The following is a 7685-nucleotide window of genomic DNA, read 5'->3' on the forward strand; positions in this document are numbered from 1 at the left end:
ATATTATATGTGGATGACATATTACTGATTGGAAATGATATTGAATTTCTGGATAGCATAAAGGGATACTTGAATAAGAGTTTTTCAATGAAAGACCTCGGTGAAGCTGCATATATATTAGGCATTAAGATCTATAGAGATAGATCAAGGCGCTTAATTGGACTTTCACAAAGCACATACCTTGACAAAGTTTTGAAGAAGTTCAAAATGGATCAAGCAAAGAAAGGGTTCTTGCCTGTACTACAAGGTGTGAGATTGAGTAAGACTCAATGCCCGACCACTGCAGAAGATAGAGAGAAGATGAAAGATGTTCCCTATGCTTCAGCCATAGGCTCTATCATGTATGCAATGCTGTGTACCAGACCTGATGTGTCCCTAGCTATAAGTTTAGCAGGGAGGTACCAAAGTAATCCAGGAGTGGATCACTGGACAGCGGTCAAGAACATCCTAAAATACCTGAAAAGGACTAAGGATATGTTTCTCGTATATGGAGGTGACAAAGAGCTCATCGTAAATGGTTACGTTGATGAAAGCTTTGACACTGATCCGAATGATTCGAAATCGCAAACCGGATACGTGTTTACATTGAACGGTGGAGCTGTCAGTTGGTGCAGTTCCAAGCAAAGTGTCGTGGCGGGATCTACGTGTGAAGCGGAATACATAGCTGCTTCGGAAGCAGCGAATGAAGGAGTCTGGATGAAGGAGTTCATATCCGATCTAGGTGTCATACCTAGTACATCGGGACCAATGAAAATCTTTTGTGATAATACTGGTGCAATTGCCTTAGCAAAGGAATCCAGATTTCACAAGAGAACCAAGCACATCAGAAGATGCTTCAATTCCATCCGGGATTTAGTCCAGGTGGGAGACATAGAAATTTGCAAGATACATACGGATCTGAATGTAGCAGATCCGTTGACTAAGCCTCTTCCACGAGCAAAACATGATCAGCACCAAGACTCCATGGGTGTAAGAATCATTACTATGTAATCTAGATTATTGACTCTAGTGCAAGTGGGAGACTGAAGGAAATATGGCCTAGAGGCAATAATAAAGTATTATATATTTCCTTATATCATGATAAATGTTTATTATTCATGCTAGAATTGTATTAACCGGAAACATAATACATGTGTGAATACATAGACAAACAAAGTGTCACTAGTATGCCTCTACTTGACTAGTTCGTTAATCAAAGATGGTTATGTTTCCTAGCCATAGACATGAGTTGTCATTTGATTAACGGGATCACCTCATTAGGAGAATGACGTGATTGACATGACCCATTTCATTAGCTTAGCACCCGATCGTTTAGTATGTTGCTATTGCTTTCTTCATGACTTATACATGTTCCTATGACTATGAGATTATGCAACTTCCGTTTACCGGAGGAACACTTTGTGTGCTACCAAACGTCACAACGTAACTGGGTGATTATAAAGGTGCTCTACAGGTGTCTTCAAAGGTACTTGTTGGGTTGGCGTATTTCGAGATTAGGATTTGTCACTCCGATTGTCGGAGAGGTATCTCTGGGCCCACTCGGTAATGCACATCACTATAAGCCTTGCAAGCATTGTGACTAATGAGTTAGTTGCGGGATGATGTATTACGGAACGAGTAAAGTGATGGGGAACGCAGCAGAAAACAAAATTTTTCCGACCTACGCACTAGCCCAGGACCACTATGGAGACTGCATACATGGTTTGATCTTTTTCGTTACCGACTCGTAGCGCAGCGGGAAGTAGAGTCGATGGCGATCGGCGGTGCAGATCCCCGCAGCTAGGATTTACAACCTCCCAACCGCGAGGATGTATACCCTCATCTGCTCCTCAGACAGCCCTCCAGGAGGCGGTCGAACAGCCCCCCGGACGGTGTCGCGGACAGCCCTTCGGGAGGACCTTCGAAACTCGAACGGTCACTCGGACAGCCCTTCGGGAGGACCTTCGAAACTCGGACGGTCACACGGACAGCCCTTCGGGAGGCACTCACGAACTAAGACCGAAACTATGATCTCTCTACAGAGTTGCACACATACGGTGTCATCTATCCGGCAGGGCTTCGCCGTCCAGAACTAGTTCCTGCCGGAACCCAGACAACCTTACGGCTCTACGAAACTCTTTTCGTGGGAGGGAGAGAAGAAGCCAGATAATGCATGGCATGTGTATGAGAGCAAGGGAAGAGTGTGGAGGGCTGCCCCTCCACCTCTATTTATAGGAAATCCCAAGGGGGTAGGGTAGTTTCACAAAAAACCCAAAATGCACATGAATGAAGTCCTTCCACAAGGACCTAGGAGTGAAACCAAGGAACAAGAGGGTCCCCAAGGGGCGATACCCCATGTGGCCGGCCACACCCCCGTGAGGGGCCCAAAAAATGGCTCCTATCCATCCATGTCATCCCCAAGATCTTTTGGAGCAAAGCCCCAAAAGGTGGCTTTCCATAAAGTAACCATAAAGCTGATTTTCACTATTCACGACGACATTTTTCAGCGTCTGATCGAACTGAAAATATTTATGTGGGCTAAGAACATTTCCAGTACCCACTAAAATGATTTTCAACGCGTTCCGAAACAATTCTGGTTTTAGTGATTTTCATCTGCGAAACGCATCTGAAGTGGCTCCGGCAGCTCCGGAACATTTCCGGTTTTTATCTTAGAAAATTCCAAAAAGCTTCCAGAATGATTCTGGCATCCTCCAAGAATTATCAGGCATGTGCCGAATCCAATTTGACTTAATGGTGTATCCCGAAACAACTTTTCGGTATCATCGAAACTTATCCGATGACCTCTCTCTGCAGTACGATTCCGCTGTCCGAAACTTTTTCGGTGATTTTCTCTCAGACTCCCTGTCTAGTATTCAGCAGATAGATGACCCTTAAGCGTGTGAACCTATAGGTTCGGTGAAGTATAGACATGACCCGGAACCCCTTCCGATCAATGATCAACATCGGAGCCGTGGACACCCATATTGACCCCTATACCCACACGAATAAATATTCGAGTGAACCTCCAGTTGCCGTGTGCTATTCCTGTTGCTTCGCGATATGTTACAAATACCCGAGGTGAGACATGTTGGCATTCCCGTGGATCAACAACTTGTCCACTATGCTAGTTACCTCGTTACCGGTATTGTTCTCTTTTCTCGTTATCGTGTTCCGGCATCCCCGTGATCAAATCACAAAGTGTCTGGCCAGACGATGATGGATACCGTAACACCGAGAGGGCCCAGAGATATCTCTCCATCGTCGGAGGAGCAAATCCCAATCTTGAGCTATCAAGTTACTTGACACACTTTTCCATGAACCCGTAAGCCGCCGTAATAGCCACCCATTTACGGATGACGTTTAACAAACCCCAAAGTTCATGAAGCAAGCACGAAGAAACTCGATACTCTCATGGTCTAAGGAATCATGCAAACGTTAACCATCTCTTTGTTATGTACCAATAAACTTGTGACGAATGAATCTCATAGCATAACATCATGCCGGGTCGATTCAACACAAATGTTCTCTTAACATTATGCCCTCAAGGTTGCTGACATAGACATGCCCATGATCAGGAAAACATAACCATCATGCAACACTTGAGCTAGTCTTAGAGGCCAGACTAGGAATACATTTTACCGTTTATTATTCCACACGTGCATATGAGTCTTCCTCCGAGCCTCGTGGTTATTGCAGACTCGAGAACCATAGCAGTTATAGCATGGAACATAAACATAATTATGAACTCGGAGCCGTGGACACCCATATTGACCCCTATACCCACACGAATAAATATTCGAGTGAACCTCCAGTTGCCGTGTGCTATTCCTGTTGCTTCGCGATATGTTACAAATACCCGAGGTGAGACATGTTGGCATTCCCGTGGATCAACAACTTGTCCACTATGCTAGTTACCTCGTTACCGGTATTGTTCTCTTTTCTCGTTATCGTGTTCCGGCATCCCCGTGATCAAATCACAAAGTGTCTGGCCAGACGATGATGGATACCGTAACACCGAGAGGGCCCAGAGATATCTCTCCATCGTCGAAGGAGCAAATCCCAATCTTGAGCTATCAAGTTACTTGACACACTTTTCCATGAACCCGTAAGCCGCCGTAATAGCCACCCATTTACGGATGACGTTTAACAAACCCCAAAGTTCATGAAGCAAGCATGAAGAAACTCGATACTCTCATGGTCTAAGGAATCATGCAAACGTTAACCATCTCTGTGTTATGTACCAATAAACTTGTGACGAATGAATCTCATAGCATAACATCAATCCGGGTCGATTCAACACAAATGTTCTCTTAACATTGTGCCCTCAAAGTTGCTGGCATAGACATGCCCATGACCAGGAAAACAGAATCATCATGCAACACTTGAGCTAGTCTTAGAGGCCAGACTAGGAATACTTCTTACCGTTTATTATTCCACACGTGCATTTGAGTCTTCCTCCGAGCCTCGTGGATATTGTAGACTCGAGAATCATTGCAGTTATAGCATGGAACATAAACATAATTATGAACTCAAAGATAAATAATATCATTTATTATTGCCTCTAGGGCATATCTCCTACAGACTCCCACTTGCACTAGAGTCAATAATCTAGCTTATGCTAATGCACTTCACACCTGTGGCACACCGGTGTAAATATGCTTCGCTTGTGGTATAGCCTGATGTCCAACGGATCTGACGACTTCAGTTCAGTGTGTATCTTTGCATGTCCTCGCGTTTTCACGTTTTCACAAAATTCATATTTTGTGTGGACTTGGCTTTGTATGTATGTGAATCACAGGTCGAACCTGGATTCCTCAGACTGAGTTATGGAGCAACTACCTGCAGTAGTGTCCCATTGTCAAAAGCCATCTTGGAACTATACTAAGTTCATGAATGAACTATATGATTCAACATCTTCTTTGTCGCTTCTAAAGTGTCAACATACTTAGCCCTTGTTATAGAATTCGCCACAGTAACTAGTTTGAACAAATTCCAACTAACTGTGCCACCACATTGTGTGTTACACAAAACCCTTAATTTAAATCGAAAATCGCATGGAGAAAAGATGAAGACTCTATCGATGTAACATTTTACAACGAACTCTTCATGATCTCTGCTTGCGAGAAAACCATGTCATCAGTACTTACTCTAGTACTCTGTGACATCTTTCACTGTTGTCCCATGATCAGTAATTTGATCACTTTGGTATCCATACTCGCAACACCTTGGGAGTATCGGACATATCTGGTTGTTTTACATACCATGGAATACATGATTAATCCAAACACAAAAGTGTGTGGAATCTGCATCATGTATTTTACTCATCAGTGTTTTGGGACACCAAGTCTTGCAAAAACTCTTTCCATGTGACTTTGGCAAGAATCACTCCTTGGCGTTTTAAATGCTAAAAGGTTTTAGCATCTTGTCAATATGTATTCATTGCTTAGCCCCATTAGGTAAATCTATCTCCATAGATCATCATGCCTAATATTGAGGCTATTTAGCCTAAGCACTTCATCGAAAAACTATTTTCAAATGAAGTCCTAATTTGTGTCAAGAAATTTATTTCCAATTACCAATGTGCCAAGCACATAAGGTTTTAAGAAATATTATTACGCTCCCACTTACTTTCTTGAATTACAAGCATCTTCGTTACCCATTGATGAAATCAAAACCCCTTTGACCATTTCATCAAAACACGAAGATTCCAACTCCATTTTGCTCTCTTCTGTCCATTGCTGGAACTCTGAAGTTTGCATACCTACTAGCATCCTCTGGATCGACAAATTACTTTGGACTGTATCATATACAAGTCCTAGCTTTCATTTCCATCAGATGGAAATCCTTTTATCATCCACGTTTCATATCTCATGATTGAAATATGTATTAATTGCTAGTTCAACCCGAACCGACTTTAAGCATCGCTACGATGAAAACAACCTCATCGTATTATTTCAACAAGTCGAGCTTTATGGATAAAACATTTTATCCGTATCAGTTTTAAGTTTCATAAATATTCGTTAGACTCTAAGTCTTCCGAAAGGTGTATCAAGGTTTTAATCTTGAATCACTTATATGGAAACTAACTCGGGTTGTATTGGCATTTAGCCAATTCCGGAGTCAGGGCCCATCAACGCTTCCTTGTGTATCGTAGGTATAATGTTGTCTAACAACAATATCTCGTTTGCGCACCTGAGAGGTTTGCACGAGCCTTGCCTACGTGGTTCAGCTGCAAGTTCGACCGAAGTTCATACATTTTATTGTAGAGACTTCTGTATCAGTCGCAGTAGGAAACTCTGGAATTTCTTCCAAGGTCTCTTTCCTTTGGTCTGATGAAGATACTGTTTATCTCGTCGAGTTGCACTATTCTCCCACTCACCTTTTAGAAAGAACCATTCTCTTTAAAAGCACACCGTTTCGCGGCAAAACTATTTGCCTTGGTATAGTGAGGGAGGAATACCCAACATTTTGGTATAACCTACAAAGTAGCACTTGTCTGATTTGGAATAGGTTTGTAACCTTTTACACAAGCCCCATATTCCAAATGTTAAGAAAAGATATAACATGGTTGGGCGTACCATACCATGGCTTCATTTCAACAGACCCGATGTAGCTCTTTTCAGTGTAAAAGCCGCAGTCTCTAAAGCATCACTTTAAAAGGGATAATGGCAAATTTATTTATGTCATCTTTGACCTTACCATGTCATAAATGGTTTGATTACATCTCCACGGACTTTCCACTTGCAGTGGTGTTCCGGGAGGTGCAAGTTTATGAAACCCCTTTCACAACTCATCAGACATTCGCTAAACATGTAACTCAAATATTCCTTTGTGCAATCAAATTGCAGAAACATAATTTTCTTGTTACAATAACTTCTACTTCATTTTTGAGAACCTTTCGAATGATTTCAAAAGATCCAGACTTACGTCTCATCAAGTAAATATTCATATATCTACTTGAGTCATTTCTGAAGATAAATAAATCCACCACTAACAACACTTATCGGACTACACACATCAAATGTATGATCACTAATAAGTTTGTTGTTCGTTCCTTATGGCCTGTGAACGGTATTTTAGTCACTTCACTTTTCGTAGGAAAGTTGCAAGTGTCAGATGATTCAAAATCAAAAAGACTTCAAAATCCATCATAATGGAATTTTCCATGCGGGTTTCTCCAATGTGACCAAATGTAGTGCCACACTTGTGTGGTATTCTTTTAGTCTTGCGACATTTAGCGTCAGTGTTATGGATGTATCATATTACCCTCAATATTCATAACATACGTCCCATCGATGATGGAAGTATGGCCCTTATGTTATTCATAATATATAACAACAATTGTTCTTTTTATGAACAACTCTTTTGCAACAAACATTGTGCAATGGGCTAGAGTGTATGAAACTCTAAAATGAATTATGAAAGTAAACCCAGAGGTATTGTATTATTATCAATATTCATAACATACATCTCATTCATAATGAAAGTATGGCCCTTGTGTTATTCATAACATCGAACATAAAAAGTTCTCTTATGAACAACCTTCTTGCAAGATGCCTTATGAAATGGGATAGAGTTTGTAAAACTCTAAATGAATTATGAAAATAAATACAGACGGCAATACACCGATGGAAGGTATAGTAACATTTACTATGTTCCCTGTGTATACCTTAACCTCATTTCTAGCTAGTCTTTCAGGCCATAGT

This window comes from Triticum aestivum, chromosome 7D (assembly GCF_018294505.1).
Source record: "Triticum aestivum cultivar Chinese Spring chromosome 7D, IWGSC CS RefSeq v2.1, whole genome shotgun sequence".
NCBI lineage: Eukaryota > Viridiplantae > Streptophyta > Magnoliopsida > Poales > Poaceae > Triticum > Triticum aestivum.